This window comes from Harmonia axyridis, chromosome 4 (genome assembly GCF_914767665.1).
Source record: "Harmonia axyridis chromosome 4, icHarAxyr1.1, whole genome shotgun sequence".
Classification (NCBI taxonomy): domain Eukaryota; kingdom Metazoa; phylum Arthropoda; class Insecta; order Coleoptera; family Coccinellidae; genus Harmonia; species Harmonia axyridis.
Genome location: NC_059504.1, coordinates 14,351,326 through 14,369,209, shown reverse-complemented (window position 1 = coordinate 14,369,209; position 17,884 = coordinate 14,351,326). Strand labels below are relative to the sequence as shown.

At 33.6% G+C, this 17,884-nt stretch overlaps 1 protein-coding gene across 2 annotated transcripts in view; it reads right to left on the bottom strand.

Moving 5' to 3' along the window:
* The window catches only part of LOC123677508 (chitin synthase chs-2), a 46,994-nt gene extending 29,110 nt beyond the window's left edge, over positions 1-17,884 (bottom strand). Inside the window, exon 1 of one of the 2 annotated variants that reach the window (XM_045614070.1) lies at positions 17,636-17,884. The gene's annotated coding sequence lies outside the window, so the exon portion shown is untranslated. The remainder of the gene's footprint in view (positions 1-17,635) is intronic. The other variant, XM_045614069.1, reaches the window with a different exon arrangement.

Genomic DNA, 17,884 nt, shown 5'->3' with positions numbered 1-17,884 from the left:
AAAAAACGTGAAGGTTTTTTCATGTTGACAATTTTTGATACTTAAAAATTGCAGTCGTTTTTTGCAAGTTTTTTAAATTTTACAACAAACCAACTGTTCGAGGAGATCCGAAGTCGATGTTAAGTTGTATTTGGAATGCATAGAGCACGTGTACGCGGAATTTATCGCCAGCTAAGTGAATTTGAAAGAGGTCAAATTATTGGTCTACGGGAGGCGGGGTTGTCATTTCGAGTAATCGCTAACCGTAAGAACAGAAATCCAACTCTTGTTATGAAATGTTGTCAAGCTAGGTTTGATAATGACCAATATCGACGTCTAAGTCTAATTAGAGACCTATTTGCGACAACTCGATCTTTGGCTGATGAGTGGTTAGGAGAACAAGTCCATCCTGTAACTGTCTGAACGCTTTACCGAGGTTTTTTTTGTACTGCAGCATTAACGACCCCATCTTGTGTTACCTCTGACGGTTGAGCATCGCCGGCAACGATTACAGTGGTGCACAGAACGTCAACATTGGAATGTGGAATGGCATCAGGTCATCTTTTTTGATGAATCTCGATTCTCCTTGGGTGCAGATGAAGGCCGAAGAAGGGTTAGACAACGTTGGGGAGAAAGACGTGAACCTCAGTTTGATGTTGAGCGTCATGTACACCAGACAGTATGCGTTATGGTAAGGGGTGCTATCGCACATGCAAATAGGTCACCTTTAGTCTTTATTCCAGGTAACATGACAGCGCTGCGTTACCTTCAAGAAATAGTGGAGCCATATGTTCTCCCTTACCATAACCGGCTCGAAAATACAATATTTCAGCAAGATAATGCCCGACCTCATGTTGCCAGTGTTTGTTTAAACTTTTTCGAAGCGACCCATGTGAATCTTTTGCCATGGTACTATCTGTTTTACCAAAAAAAAAAAAAAAATTGAATAAGCTTCTACTGGGTGTTGCAGTTTCTTTGTCAGTTAGTAATATTACAAATTTAAATCCAATCGATTTCCATTATCATATTTGCGATTTTAAACACATTTACATAATGTTCAAATCTCAACGTTATAATTATTGAATTCTGACGAATTTTAATTTTGAATATCAAAATACCGCTTGTTCTATGAAAATTATAATTTTCAAATTTTTTAGAATGCAGAGCAACCTGTCAATTGATGTCATATGCTAAATGCTTTTGTAAGCAAACAGGGTCCGACAGACAAATAAATATAAGATAAAAAAACTGAATCAGAATTTCCTAAAAAATTTTCATCGCGACCAAAAGCAGAGCAGTGCATAATGTTTTTTTCAAAAATATCCAGCTCACTATACGAATGTAATGCCATGAAAAATTATGAAATCTATCACATAAAGAAATCTCCATTGATGCTTTTAGGACGTGTGACAAATTTCATGAAAATATCTATGAAGTTGTTGATAAAAGGGTTTCATTTTTATTTCAATCTTGAATTTTTACAGATACACCTTTGAATATATGAACGAAGAATGTTCTTTGTTCATTCAAGGATTCATTAATTATCAGCTATAATTTATTGGAGCAAATCTTTATAATCATAAATACTTGAAACCGTTAGAAATACTTTACCATAATTAAACATGAAAAATCTTTCACAGTTAAGTAATCGTTTGCTATGAATGCATAATACGACCTAGGAATAATAAATATTTATTTTCTACTTATTTTCATATTCTAGATTCCCTTCGAACGCAACGATGTCAGATTTGATTAAGTTTTCATCAAAATTTCGAGACGAATCAACTATCGAATACAATGTATTTGATTTTCCAACTAAACAAGTGAAACAGCATTTCCTAACAATAACAAAACTATTATATGGAAAATTTAGACGATTCCAACGTTTTAGAATATGTTACTCGCTACTAATGAGTATACTCTTTCTCTTCAACTTTCATCGCAAAGAATTTCAACAGATGGCAAATTATACAAATAGCAGGAATCATATTACAATGGTTTTTTGATGATTTCACTCGGTAGAAAAGTAACAGTCATTCTGTAATTGGCAAAATCTACTTTTTCTTCAAATTTTCCTTTCTCAGGTTGAAGAAAGTGAAATACTTCCTGATTAATATTCGTTTTTCATTCTATATAATGAACGATTACTCATTTGGGTGTCAAGTAGTCAAATGAGAAAGTATTGGAGCGGTTAGATGTTCATTTGTAATCAGCTGTAGATGATCTGACTCGTTAGTTACAGATTCTATTTGGTCTAGTTTACAAGTTCAAAAACGTGTTGATTTGAAACTAGGTACATCTAACATATGAGCAATAGTTCATTGGATTAGGAATGACGTCTGAAAAAATGTATTAAAGAGTTATTAACAAATTGGGATGGACAATAAATTTTGAGAAAATACTATGCAGGGTGAAAATCGAAAATGAGAGATTCTTTGGATAATTTTAGGAAAAAGGGTGCTATTAACATCGAATTGAAAACGCTTTTGTTTCGAGATACCGGGTGTTTCTTGTATTTCTACTTTTGAGGGATGATTACCCAAGCATTTCGAATCTTTCATTGCTCTAGATCGGTAAAATGAGCACCAGAACTAATAATTAATTTAATTCTATTCTATTCGGATTTAGCCCTTGAATTTAGAGAATTTAATTTTGTTAGGTTTTTCTTCGAAAAAATAAAAATAAAATGGTTTTCCCTATTTCAGCAGTGGCGACGCCAGCTTTCAAAAACAGGAGTGGCCAAGGGGACGCCGGATTTTTTTTGGGGGGGTCAAAGTTAAGCGAAATTATAGTCCAGCTAATCTTTTAAATATATTAGCCTTAGTATGTATTTTCTTTTATGACAGCCAGTCGGTGAAGAACTATCCACCTTTTTTGTGTCATGGTAACGGTCAAATTAAATTGGAGGATTCTGTTAATTTTCTGGGAGTTGCTCTAGATAAACACCTGCGGTGGGATCATCAGGTGTCTAAGTTGGGAAAGTCTCTCAACTCTTCGGCTTACTTGATTTTCATGATCAGGGACAAATTGGAGAGTGCTGTGTTGAGAGCTCTCTACTTTGCTAGTTTCCAGTCTGTGCTGGCATATGGAATTATTTTTTGGGGCAGTTCGTCTGGTGCTGATGAAATTTTTCTCATTCAGAAAAGAGTGATGAGAATAATGAGTAGGTTGGGCTTTCGTGAGTCCTGTCGCGGAGTTTTCAGATCCAATGGAATTCAAACCGTCTTTGGTCTTTATATTTATCGCCTATTTATCTTTCTCAAGTTACGGAAAAGCTATTTTTTGCCATATGTCAATAAAAATAATACTCGGCAAGTTCATCCTTTCCTTCTTCCTATTCACAGCACTGCTAGGTTTGAAAGGGCCATGCGTTTATTTAATTTGCTTCCTAAGCAATTACAGGTTGTTGAAGATATATCCTTGTTTAGAAGGCGCATTTACAATTTTATTTTGGATTGTGAACCTTATTCAGTTGATGAGTTTATTTCATTTTGTAGAAAATAAGCTCTTTTATGACTTGTCTCTATTTTATTCGTTTGCATTGATTTTGATGTTGTGAATAATTTTTGAGATCAATAAATATTATTGTTATTATTGTTATTGTTATTGTATGTCAAATTTTAGGGGGGGCCAGCAGAATTTTAGGGGGGTCCGGGCCTCCCTGGACCCTCCCTAGCGTCGCCACTGTATTTCATTACAGTACTAAAACCAGTGCTGTAATGAACTCATTACAGCATTGATTTCAGTTATATTTTTCGTCTTGTGGTTGTCTACACTGATTTCCGATCCTATCAAATTTCAATTGTCAAAATAATATAATTTGGATATAGTGAAATGATTTGCAACATTATTCACAATTTCTCGAATTCTGGTTGTATTAAATCGATTTCGTCAGACATAATTCACGGATTCAATGCGTAATTATAAATTATTTCAAAATTCGAAATGTAAGATTCAAATTCAAATTTCGTAATCTGTCAATTTTCGTAACAGTCACACCAACTGTCAAGATATGAAACAAAAGTCACTAGTATATGTAATCTGAATCTTTCATTGAATTTCGACAATATTTCAAAAAACTTGACTGAAATAGAGAAAATATCGTCTAATACTCGTTGCAGAAGGCAATTCCATCACTCATGCGTTCGAAAACTCGCTCCTTCGTCGCTCGTTCTCGAATTTCGCATTCGTAATAGAATAGGAGCCCATTCTGTAACTTATTTCAGAATATACATAACTCAATTTTTAGACCAGTTAAGCAAATTATTTACTTATCAAATTTTTCGCGGTGGAAATTGTTTACCTAATTGAAATGAAATTTTTCCTTCTGCTATTGTCAATATCACATTTAATAGTATATTCTAAAACAAGTTGCAGAATAGGCTCCCATTCCAATAAGAATGCGAAATTCGAAAACGAGCGACGAACGAGCGAGTTTTAGAACGCATGAGTATTGGAATTGCCTTCTGCAACGAGTATTAGTTATTTTCTCTATTTCACTCAAGTTTTGTGAAATATTGCCGAAATTCAATAAAAATTCTAGTGACTTTTGTATTGTATCTTGGCAGTTGGTGTGACTGTTACGAAAATTGACAGATTACGGAATTTGAATATAAATCGTACGTTTCGAATTTTGAAATAATTTATAATTACGCATTAAATTCGTGAATAATGTCTGACAAAATCGAATTAACACCACCAGAATTAAGAAAAATTGCGAATAATGTTGCAAATCATTTCACTATATCCAAATGGTGAATGAATGATGGTGAATTTAAGGAATATTATATTATTATTATTATTATTGACGTTTGTTGAAATTTGATAGGATTGGAAGTCAGTATAGACAAAAACACAAAACACAAAACGAAAAATATTACTGAAAAAGATACTGTAATGAGTTCATTACAGCACTGTTTTTAGAACTGTAATGAATTCATTACGATACTGAAATAGAGAAAAATTCTTCAAACGTCGATTATATTTTTTGGTACTATGATTGTCTGAACTATTTTCAATTCATTTATTATAGTGAAAATAATCAATTTGGAAGAATTTTTCAACGTAGTTTTCTCTTCGATATTCACTCCCAATTATTCAATAAATGAAAATTGGAAACGATAAAGCTAACTTGAAAACTGAAGCTCTTCGACAAAGAAACAATCCATAAATACAACGTCTAAATGTTACCCCAAAAGGTAACAGCTGTTGTCGACAGAATCACTTAATCGACTTAAATTCTTTGTACGTTTACGTGTTTTGACCCACTTTCACTTACACACAATCCTCTGTCTGTTAAAATTGAGTCAACCGATCATGCTCAATTTGATTCACCACCTTGGGAATCGGTTCTTGTACTCGCAAATCCAACGGGTTACCGAAATATGAGTATCCTGCGGAGAAAGTTGAGGATTTTTCGCAAAATACACTCGAGGCGTACCTACACTTGGTAGTAACAACCACAATCTCAAGAAACCTGTTCAATTTCGTAAGTGATCGGTTTTTGTGTTGCGTCACATTCATGAAATCGAATGCATCGATGGATTGCAGAAATACGTAACATGCATGACTTTATTTTAATATTCATTGGAGCTCGGTGGATATGGTTGGAGGGGTTTGGATCTAGGAGAAAACTATGGACGCCCATATAACAGGCCAATTGAAAAGTCCCCGGTCTACCATAATGAAACACGTTTTCTTTTGGCAAAATTCCATTTTATTATTCAACATAGTTGCCTTCGAGGGCGATACAGCGATTATAGTGATCTTTTCAACTTTTCAATACCATTTTTGTAGTACGATTTGTCTTTCGCTTCAAAATAGGCCTCAGTTTCGGCGATTACTTCTTCATTGGCGCTAAGTTTCTTTCCAGCGAGCGTTCTTTTGAGGTCTGAGAACAGGAAAAAGTTGCTGGGGGCCAGATCTGGCGAATACGGTGGATGCCGAAGCAATTCGAAGCCCAATTCATGCAATTTTGCCATTGTTTTTATTGATTTGTAACACGGCGCATTGTTTGATGAAACAGCACTTTTTTTCTTCCTTTTTACATCCTTTAAACGATTTTTTAAACGATCCAATAACGCTATTTAATTATCGCTGTTGATTGTCTGGCCCTTTTGGAGGCAATCAATGAATATTATACCTTGCGCATCCCAGAATACTGCTGCCGTAACCTTGCCAGGTGACTGTTGCATTTTTCCAAGCTTTGGAGTTGGTTCATTGTGTGCAGTCCACTCAACTGACTGTCGATTGGATTCCGTAGTGAAATGATGGAGCCATGTTTCATCCATTGTCACATATCGACGCAAAAATTCAGGTTTATTGCTCTCAAACAGCTTCAAACACTGCTCAGAATCATCAACACATTGTTGCTTTTGATCGATTGTGAGCTTGCGTGGCACCCATAATGCACACAGCTTTCTCATGTACAAATATTCGTGAATGATGTACACGTTCAGATGATATCTTCATAATGTCTGATATCTCGATCAACTTTACTTTACGGCCTCAAAATTATTTTGTGAACTTTTTCGATTTTTTCTTCGGTGACAGCCTCTTTTGGGCGTCCACTGCGTTCGTCGTCTTCGGTGCTCATTTCACTACGTTCAAACTTGGCATACTAATCAATGATGGTTGATTTTCCTTGTGCAGACCCTGGAAACTTTTCATCAAGCCAAGATTTTGCTTCAACCCTTCAAAAAGCAATATTTTATCAGCACACTTCTATCTTTCTTCTAATAACAAAAGTAGCTACACTCACAACGCAATATCTCACAAACTAATGGTCGGACTGCTGTCAAATTTTGACACGTATCGTTTGAAGGTTGGTACTAACTAAAAATCATATGGATTTAATACTAGCATCGCTATCTGTTCATCAAACCGGGGACTTATCAATTGGCCTAATACACACAACACAACTTGTCGTTTGTTGGATTTAAATAATTCTTTAATTAATAAATTCTTTGAAAACCTTGCCGTCAAAAATTTTGACACGTATCGTTTGAATGTTGCGGTACTAACTAAAAATCATATGAATTTAATACTAGCACCGCCATTTGTTCATCAGACCGGGGACTTTTCAATTGGCAGGAACCCTTGGAAAATTCTTTGAAGCTGGTCTTATTCGATTAATTTTATACGCATACGATTGCGGGTTAAAGTGAAGTTTGTGAATTCGAAGTTCAACATTAGGAACTGATATTAATATTGTCAACATTTTCGTTTTGGAATATATGAAATCTTAAAATAATGAAAAAAATTAGACTCCTCATTTCCATATCTAAAAGGTAATAAGGTTTATTATTGATCATCTAAGATCAAAATCACTCAGCTCCCTTGTTACTTGTTTGATTTGGAAATACTACAATGTCGTTTAGACAAAATTCATTTTGCCATTCAAATAGCATGTTTTCAATGTGACTTATATGGTATAAAAGTACTTCATGCTATAAAAACCATAGATCACATTAACGATTAATACTATAGCGGTATTGTTCATGAACCAAACCACAACCTGCTGTTATAACCTACATTTTAATTCAATCGGAACAATTAGGAATTATTAAATCGTGCAACAATTAAATGGAACGATTAAATTTTAACACATCTTCGAGAAGCAGATGTATGGCGAGTCTGTTACCTATATTAACTCTATTTACCGCACCGACGCTTGTACAGTTATTGAAACAAATTACGTCATGAAGATGTGGTCATGATGTAGTAGCCATATTCGTGATTGTTTGCAATTTATTATTTCCATTACATGATTCAGGAAGGTATTCAATTTTTTTTGGAAATATCTGATGATAGATCTTTTATACTGTCACTCAACTGAAGTTCTAAATCCTTATAGAAGGGGAGAACTATCCATTTCAAAATCGTATGATAACATGATTAACTCAAGCAAATAGAGCCTTTCAAAACAAAGATCAGCTGCTAACACTTCTGACTTGGTTCAAGTAAAGTAGCTAATAGTTTTTCATTGTCAAGTCAGGAATTTGTCCTCTTCATAAAGCCAAGCCATTTCATTTGCTCGGTTTAAGGAAGATTTCTCAAATAAACTTGAGTGATCGATGTCAAACTCAGTTATTTATTCTTTGAAGATGAATAGAAATAGAAATATTTTATTCACTATCACAGTCATTGCATTGTACATTACAAACAATAAAAGGAAGGCATGTCAAAAAAAAAAAATAAACTTTACAATCCTACATTATCTAAGAACCCCTTTACAGAATATGGTTCACAGCTTATAATCTGCTTGTAGACTTTTTTTTTGAATGACCTTAAGTTACTAAGTTCTTTAATTCTTTCTGGTAGAGATTCAAAAAGTCTTATTGCCATAGAGAACATATTTCTTTCAGTCAGGTTTCTGGAATGCAATGGATAGAAGTATCTGATGTTCCGCCTGGTCTCGTTCTTATTCCTACATTCTTCAAAATAGTGACTATGCTTTAAGAAGAAAATTAGCAGTCGATAAATGTATAGACCATAACATGTTGGTATATTTTGTCTAAGTGCACACGAGCTTGTAGAAATACTAACTTAAGTAATACCAAGTAGCTTGATATCAAGTCAAGCAATAATTATCTCAAATCAAGTCAAGTTCAAGTGTGTAATTTGTCACAAGCTTTATTTTCAAGTTGAGTAGTTGCTTAAAATATAAGCTACTTGACTTGATGAATCCCTAGGTGTAAGACCTGCAGATGTGAAACTTGGACCATTGGAAAGAGAGACGAAGATAAGCTAAAGGTGAATGTAGGGAAGGACAAGGTAGACTAGAAGGATAGTGAAAAATAGTAAGAATACTCTGTCAGAAGAGATACAGGAAAGAAACAGCGCACTGCAATGCCGATCTGACTTACAGAAAGATTTACATTTGAAGCACATACATCAGAAAGTCAGTACATCCTTAAGGAGTACTGTCTACGATCCTGGAAACTTTCGAGTGCCAGTATATTAGCTCAGAAAAATTTTGATAAATTCCGAGAAATATTCAACATTCCAGATTGGTTTGTATTTTTGTTAGATGTGGTAACGTCGAAATTTTCTCGTGGGAAAAAATATTCTTTCTCCATGAGTTGAAACGAAAAATTTTCTATGAAAGATGCGGAAAAAATTCGAACTCGGAATCCAAAATTTCGGGGAATTTTAGATAACTCAAAAACCAATTGTACGATTCAAATCAATAACAAACAACTTCGTTAGTCCTCGAAGAAGCACCAGCCTCTCAAGTTTCAAATTCATTTCTCAAAAATTGCGATCTGTAGTTTGTTTACATGAAATTATCGAAAAAAATTGGAAAATTTAGAAATTTACGTCAATTTGAGATTGCATTCAAGGACTGTGAATCAACATGGTTGCTCCAAATTTGAGCTCTATTTCTCCAAAATTCACAAGAAAGCGTTACACACAATCACATATAGACCTGGAGACAGTCACCAATGACTTAAAGCTGAATAGTTGAAGGAATTATTGAGGTTGCTTCCTTACATGGATGAGAGATGCTATTTGTAAATAGGAAACACAAATAAGATATTACGTCAGAAGTAGGTACAACCGGATTAAAGTCTGGTTAACAGGATTGTGTGTAACTGATATGTTTCAGCTGAGTAAATCTGTTAAAACGGTAATATCAGCTCCTCAATGCACATCACCTCATTAGTAATAACGAATAATTATGAATGGCGCACTTTAATCATTGTTTTAACAGGGAATCACAATAATTACTGATATTTGCGCTTTAGGTCATTTTCAGACTGCAGTTTGGCATTACCGATTAAAATACAGGGCGGTTCACAATGAAAACCCATATTTGCGAGGTTTATAACTTTTGATAGGGAAGCCATAGAGTGGTCAAAATTTTTGCATGAAATTCTTCATTTCCTGTATTTTTTCTAAATAAGAGATAAGTGGTTTTTTCTATGCCCAAGATAACATAACAACCAAATAATATTTTTTTGGATTCTAGAGAAAAAATTAGTAGTGCTTGATGGTCTTTGATATATTATTTGATCTCTTCCAAAAGGAGATAATCGAGTTTAAGTTTCCCATAGATGTTACATGAGAAAATCATTTTTTTGAGGTTTTGACATATTTGCATAATTCTTACTTATTTATCGTTTTTAACTTTCCAACAAGCCTCAGGTAATTCTTTTCTCAAATTTATTGACAATTTTTTTTTTCATTTACATTAACGACCCCTTTCAGATTAGTCTCTCTTTGAAACTTAAGCATATTATATCTCAACCCTATCGAGTCTCCCAAAGGCTGTTTCAATCCTTAATTTAACTCAGTCAAGCCATCGCTTTGTTTTTCAAATACCATGTCTTTGATTTTACCCCAGAGGTAGTAGTCACAAGGATTTAAGTCTGGGGATCTCTGTGCCCACTCAGGATCCCAGCCAATACTATAGAAACTTGAAACTCGATCATTTCCTCTTGAAAGCGACCAAATCATGTATATTCACTATTTTGCATGAAAATTTGCCCATGAGAAAGCTGGATGTCTCGCTAGTTCACCGCTTATCAAAAGCAGCCACATCGTAATGTTTAAGCGTTATAAACAGGATTTTTGCATCGATTCGTGACAGTGGGGAAACATGGATTCATCTATATATTCCTGAGTCATAGAGACTCTCAGCTGAGTGAAAAATAGTCGGTGAAAGCCTTCCAAAGTGACCAAAATATCAAGCATCAGCTGGTAAAGTTATGGCATCAGTATTTTGAGACGTGCATGGAGTATTGGTTATTGACTATCTCGATAAAGGTAAAACCACCAATAGTGAATATAATTGGATCGATTGAGTGCAGAAATGAAGGAAAAAGTACTCAAATGCAAAAGAAAAAAAAATCTCTTTCATCGAGTCAATACTCCTTGTTACAATTCGATGAAACAATGGTAAAAATTGAAGCATTGTGCTTCCAATTGCTTGACCACTTTATTCACCATATCTGGCTCACAGTGATTACTGGCTCAGACCTCAGAAGAATGCTCCAGGAAAAGAAATTTGGCTCTAATGAGGAAGTGAAAACAAAGACGGATCTTTCTATAGAAAGGGTATTGAAAAATAAGAGAATCTTTGGAGTTAATGTATCACTTTTGGAGGTGACTATATTCACGAATAAAGTCGAATTTTTGTGATAAATAGTGATGAATACTGAAAAGGCAGAATATTTTAAAAAATATTCTACTAGAGATATTTCGGGTATTTTGTGAAAATTTGAATTGTCATCGTTTTGAACACTCTTTTCGATGAAAATAAAGCGATAATTATACCTTTAATTCATCTGAACACTTAAAAAAAAAGTGTTTTCACTGGTTGGGCCCGTAACTTATTAAGTAAATTGTTAATACCCAGAAATCAATTGATTCAACTTTCGAATTTCATTCAAGTTTAATCTCAACAAATCAATCCGAGAATCGTTCAACAATGTATCTCTAGTTCCTTTCACATTTTATCGGAGACATCAACGTCAGAGTAAACGAGTAACCTTTCCCAACATTGACGCTGGCTATGATCTTTATATTCACTATTGCAGCACTTTGTGATCTGACGAAGAGTTTGGTAGCATTGTCACAGGAATTTTTGTCATTGGCTATAGAGAAGGAGTGGATGTTCACTACTGGAGATGAATCAATCTGATCACGTTTAAATCATCGTGAAGGACAAGGTTGAATATTTCGAAATCTGTATATATATATAAATCGATTTTGAAATGTTGGGAGCATCGTGGATTCTTTGATATTCTCTTGGGATTCCGTGAAAATTGACGCATGAATGTGAATAATTTTTTGGATGAGGAAAATATTTACAAATCAATTCTGGGGAATCAGTGCATGACCTGAATGGAATTGAAGATTTCTAGGTTAATCTGGAGATGTATTGCAAAACTCCCATTCATATTATGTATACAGGGTAGTCCAGATTTTGGTGTAATAACTATGGCATCGGATGGAACAACTCTTTTCATGAAAAAAATTCCTAAAAACATATATCCTAACGAGCTTCGTTTTCGAGATACAGGGTGTTAATGTTTGAAGAAAATCCCAGTCTTTTACTTATAACTCTAGTATTATTACTTTCATTGTTTTAATTTTTAGGTATTGAAGTTTTGATAATGTAATGTTTCAGATCAGGTAAGTGTCTCTTGGCAAAATTATTGGGTGGCGTAGATATAGGGGTGCGATGATACTTTTCTCATTGAAAATCTCCACCACTGTCTTTTATTCGAAAAAATGGTTCCATTTCTGATATCAACAGAGCTTCATCAAAAAAAAGGTCTGTTGAATTTTTTTCATAGAATGTACCATTTTCGAGATAATCGAGTAGAAAGCAAATAGTATCCACAAAAATCTACAAAAATTGATTTTCCAAATTTCCCATAAAGGATGATAAGTACGAAAATTGGCGTTGTGAATAATAACGCTTTCAAATGGCATTTGATTAAACATAAGGTTCAAAAAAATTGTTTGCGACTCAACTTGTACATAAGTGTTTTAACAGTGTGAATGAATATTTTTCTGTTAATTTAGAAAATATTTGAATTATTTTTCATTTCCTTTTTGACTTGTCCTATACATACATTGTTATGGCCCAAAGGATCAATAAATATGTTTATTATTATTATTATTGTTATTATATTTTAGATACCAGTTGTGTTACAAAAACCAAATCCAAATTCAAAGAAGGTAAATAAAATGAAATGAACAACGTACCAACTTATTTTAATTTATGAAGAAGCATGATCCAAATATCTCTAAAAAAATTCTTAGTTTCCGAAATTTCAGGATTTTCCGATGTAATCTATTCATTATCCGATTTACAATACCTACAACAAAACAATAGAGAGAAGATCAGCGATTGTTATCGATTAAACCGATTCTCTCTTCTTTGTGCAATGACGTGGTGAGAATAGACCATTGTTATTCTCAAATGTTGAGGTATTTATCGAAGATATATCGCTGGAAGTGATATTTTCATTCAATAGATGTGCTGCCTTCGTTCCAATGAATATACCTTTCACTCAATAAAAACGTAACTCTTTTTCTTATACAGCGTGTTAGTGAATAAGTGCGATAAACTTGGGAATGAAGTTTACAAATAGTTCGTATTTCGATATATAGGAGATAAAGTTTTTCTTGAAAACTAACTATTTATTTATTGCTCTCAATTTTTTGAAAGAAGAAATGGTACGCCACTGAGATATTTCGAATCAACCTAAAATAATTTTTGAATTACTCGTTCAATTTGCGACAAATAATTCCAAAAACTTTTTTCCTATGAGGCGCCGTTATAGGTAATGCAAAAAATTAAACATCTTAACTTTAATACATTATCAAGAAGTATTTCATAATAGATAATTAATTAAGGAAATAAAAAATATTTTTTGTCACAAATTGAACTAGGAATTCAAAATTGATTTTAGCTTGAAAAATGGCGTAACATTCTTTCTTTAAAAATATGCGCTTCAATGATGATATGAAATTCTTTATTGCATGTCAATAAATGAGTATTAACTTCCACTTGAAACTCATCAAATTCCATTTGAATATCTTGAACTTTCAGAGCATTAAATAAATAGTAAGTCTTTCAGATAAATTTCATTATTTTTTCATATAGAATCACATCTGCAGTTTGTCGCTTTCATCTACTAAGACCCAGTAGATGGATAGATTTTGAATTACGAAAATAAATATGAATTCAAACCTTATAAGAAAATGGGAAAAAGAAATTCATAGGAAACAATGTATGAATTTAAATCATTCAACAGAATTTTCCTAATCTGGAAAAACAAACAAGATATGGAAACGAAGTTCTGCTACTTTCATTACTTTTTTTTTCTCTTGCAATTTTTTCGTATCTACTTCTGTTTTCGAGAAAAAATATGTTAAACGATTCTCCCTGAGTCACTAAAAAAGTCAAAATAATTCATTTCTCGAAAATAGTAGTAAATACCGAAAATTCGCAAAGTATCAACAATTTTTTTAATTGCACAAGGATTATTTAGGAACACCCTGCATATAAACTAACATAATGCTATTATTTGAAGTTCCTACTACTAAAAAGGTTGGCAAGAATAAAACTGACTCAAGTTATTGCATAATTCAGGCATCAGGCAGGTGTCATCTGGAAAAGCAAGATGTTGCTTAATAGAAATCGAAGGTCTCCTTATCCGAGTCTAGTCTGGGTATATACCAAATGAATTGCCATTTAAAATTCTCAACCTTACGAAATGGCAATAAGAATCAATTCATTTCTTGTTCCCATGAAACCACCACAAATTTCAGATAAATGAATCATTTTTTTCGATCTTCAGATGATGAATCATCCTAGATAGGAATGTTTTCTCCTCAAATTTAAAATTGTTGTTTCATGGTCATGTCTTGCCGACAGATCATACTGTTCTTTATGTTATTTTATTGCGTTGGTTGGACGCCAGTGGAAAGCTGTTTGCGAATTTTTATTTTCGAAAAACTATGCAGGAAATGAACTATACATATAGTAATACTTAGCAACTTTTTAATTTCCATTGCGTCAAATTTGCAGAGTTAAAATAATGCTGTTGCATAAAAATATATGCGTTGAGTAATGCTAAGGTCTGCTGTATCAAACTATTTTGGAAGATTTCCTTGACTTTTCACATAGCACTTATTAATTGTGGATGTTTTTCGTGCACCGTACATAATCATTTGACAAATGAAATGTAACGGAGTAGTTTGGTACTATAGGCACCAAACTACTTTGCATTTTATCAAATTTGAAGAGTGAAAAGTAAGAATTTTGCACAAAAATATGCTTTAGCAATGCTAGGATCTATTGTACCAAACTACTTTGCAAGTATTTACTGCCACTTCATTGCAACGTTCATTTGAAAAATGAAAAGTAAAGAGTAGGGGCAATAGACATCAAACTTCTTTGCATTCGACAGAATGCAATTTACTTTTCATTCAAATGAATGGTTTTGAACAAAATAGACCTTAGCAATACCATTGCATCAAACTATTTTGCATTGCGAGTTTGCAATTCTGGATGTATTTACTGCAACGTGATTCATTTGAAAAGTGAAAAGTTGCATAGTAGTTTGGTGCAATAGACCCAATGATACCTTGCATTTTGTCGAATTCCAAAAGGGAAAAACAATGCTTTTGCACAAAAATATGCGATAGCAATGCTAGCAAACTTCTTTGCAAGTTTTCAATTTTGGATGTATTCACTGCAACGTAGTTCATTTGAAAATTTGCAGAGTAGTTTGGTGCAATAGACACATAACTACTTCGCATCTTATCGAATTTGCAAAGTGAAAAATAAAGCTTTTGCAGAAAAATTTGCGTTAGCAATACTAGGGTCTATTGCACCAAACTACTATGCAAGTTTTCAATTCTGGATGTATTTACTGTAACGTGATTCATTTGAGAAGTTGCAGAGTATAGTTTGGTACTATAGACACATAACTACATGCATTTGGTTGAATTTGCAAAGTGAAAAAGAATGCTGTTGCACAATGATATGCGTTAGCAATGCTAGGGGTCTATTGCACCAAACTACTTTGCCAGCTCTCAATTCTGGATGTATTTACTGCAACGTGATTCATTTGAGAAGGGGAAAGTTGCAGAGTAATTTGGTGAAATATAAACCAAACTACTTTGTAAGTACAAAGTAGTTTGGTCGACAAGTGTCGATTTTGCAAAGTGAAAAATAAAGCTTTTGCAAAAAATATGCGTTACCGTTGCTAGGGTCTATTGCACCAAACTCTCTTGAAAATACTGCAACGTGATTCATTTGAAAAGTGAAAAGTTGCAGAGTAGTATGGTGCGAAAGATACCAAACTACTTTGCATTTTGTCGAATTTGCAAAGTATAAAATATTCCTTTTGCACAAAAATATGCAAGCAATGCTAGGGATCTATCGTACCAAACTACTTTGCAAGTTTTCAATTAGGATGTATTCACTGCAATTTGATTCATTTGAAAAGTTACAGAGTAGTTTGGTGCAATAGACATCAATCTACTTTGCATTTTGTCAAATTTACAAAGTGAAAATAATGCTGTTGCACAAAAATATGCGTTAACAATGCTAGGGTCAATTGCACCAAACTACTCCGCAAGTTTTCTATTTTGGATATTTTTACTACATCATGATTCATTTGAAAAGTTGCAGAGTAGTTTGGTGCAATAGTCAGCAAACTACTTTGCATTTTGTCGAATTTACAAAGAGAAAAATAATGCTGTTGCTAAAAATATGCGATAGCGATGCTAGGGTCGATTGCACCAAACTACTTTGCAAGTTTTCTATTTTGGATATTTTAACTACATCATGATTCATTTGAAAAGTTGCAGAGTAGTTTGGTGCAATAGTCAGCAAACTACTTTGCATTTTGTCGAATTTACAAAGATAAAAATATTGCTGTTGCTAAAAATATGCGATAGCGATGCTAGGGTCGATTGCACCAAACTACTTTGCAAGTTTTCTATTTTGGATATTTTTACTACATCATGATTCATTTGAAAAGTGAAAAGTTGCAGAGTAGTTTGGTGCAGTAGACAGCAAACTACTTTGCATTTTGTCGAATTTACAAAGAGAAAAATAATGCTGTTGCTAAAAATATGCGATAGCGATGCTAGGGTCGATTGCACCAAACTACTTTGCAAGTTTTCTATTCTGGTTATTTTTACTGCAACATGATTCATTTGAAAAGTGTAAAGTTGCAGAGTAGTTTGGTGCAGTAGACAGCAAACTACTTTGCATTTTGTCGAATTTACAAAGAGAAAAATAATGCTGTTGCCAAAAATATGCGTTAGCGATGCTATGGTCTATTGCATCAAACTACTCCGCAAGTTTTCTATTCTGGATATTTTTACTGCAACATGATTCATTTGAAAAGTGAAAAATTGCAGAGTAGTTTGGTGCAATAGACAACAAACTACTTTGCATTTTGTCGAATTTACAAATAGAAAAATAATGCTGTTGCCAAAAATATGCGTTAGCGATGCTAGGGTCTATTGCACCAAACTACTTTGCAAGTTTTCAATTCTGGATGTATTAACTTCAACGTGATTCATTCGAAAAGAAACACCAAACTAACTAATTAATTTTCTATTGGTATGGACATAAAATTATTTTTTTTTATCAATTGTAAAACACATTTCAGATAAAATGGTTCCATGTCCAAAGATGTCTTCAAAAATCCGCGTGAGTATAGATGAAAATCGTGCAAACACAACTACTAATACGTTTTCTACAATCAATCAATGAGAGCTTCTTGAAAAAATTACAATTTCGATTATTTGAGGAATAAACACATAATCTTCAAATGTGAACGTCCAAACACGCGAAGGTAAAAGTATGTCAGGAGCTATTAACGAAAAAATTAAAGAAAGAATAAATTTCGACTTAATTTTACAACCAATTAAATACATATTAAATCATTTACACTCTAATGAGCTTAATTCGTAAGAAAGTGTGTTAGTAGACTAGACTAGACTAAAAGATCCAGACTAGAAGATACACAAACAAAGTTAAAATTAGTACGGAAGTGTCAATTCTTTACATCGAAAGCAATAAGAATGCTCATTCAAGTTCTCCAAAGCAATTTCTAATTGACATACATATAACATAATCGTGCAATTGGGTAATCAAACATCAAAATCTCACCTTCTCTGGCTATCTCATCCGTCTGAAAATAATCTTGGATGCCGCACAAACTTGCACTCCACCACACTCAAAAAAAAAAAAAAATTAGCGACACATTTCGTTTTCGTGGGAAACGTCAAAGTTGGGGAGACACCATATATTATACTTTCGCTATTTAGATGGTATGAGTTCTTCGCACTGACTGTTTCCAAAGAAGTTGAGTAAAATTCTTGCGTTCTTTAACGCATGCGTGCGGTCTAAAGTGAATGT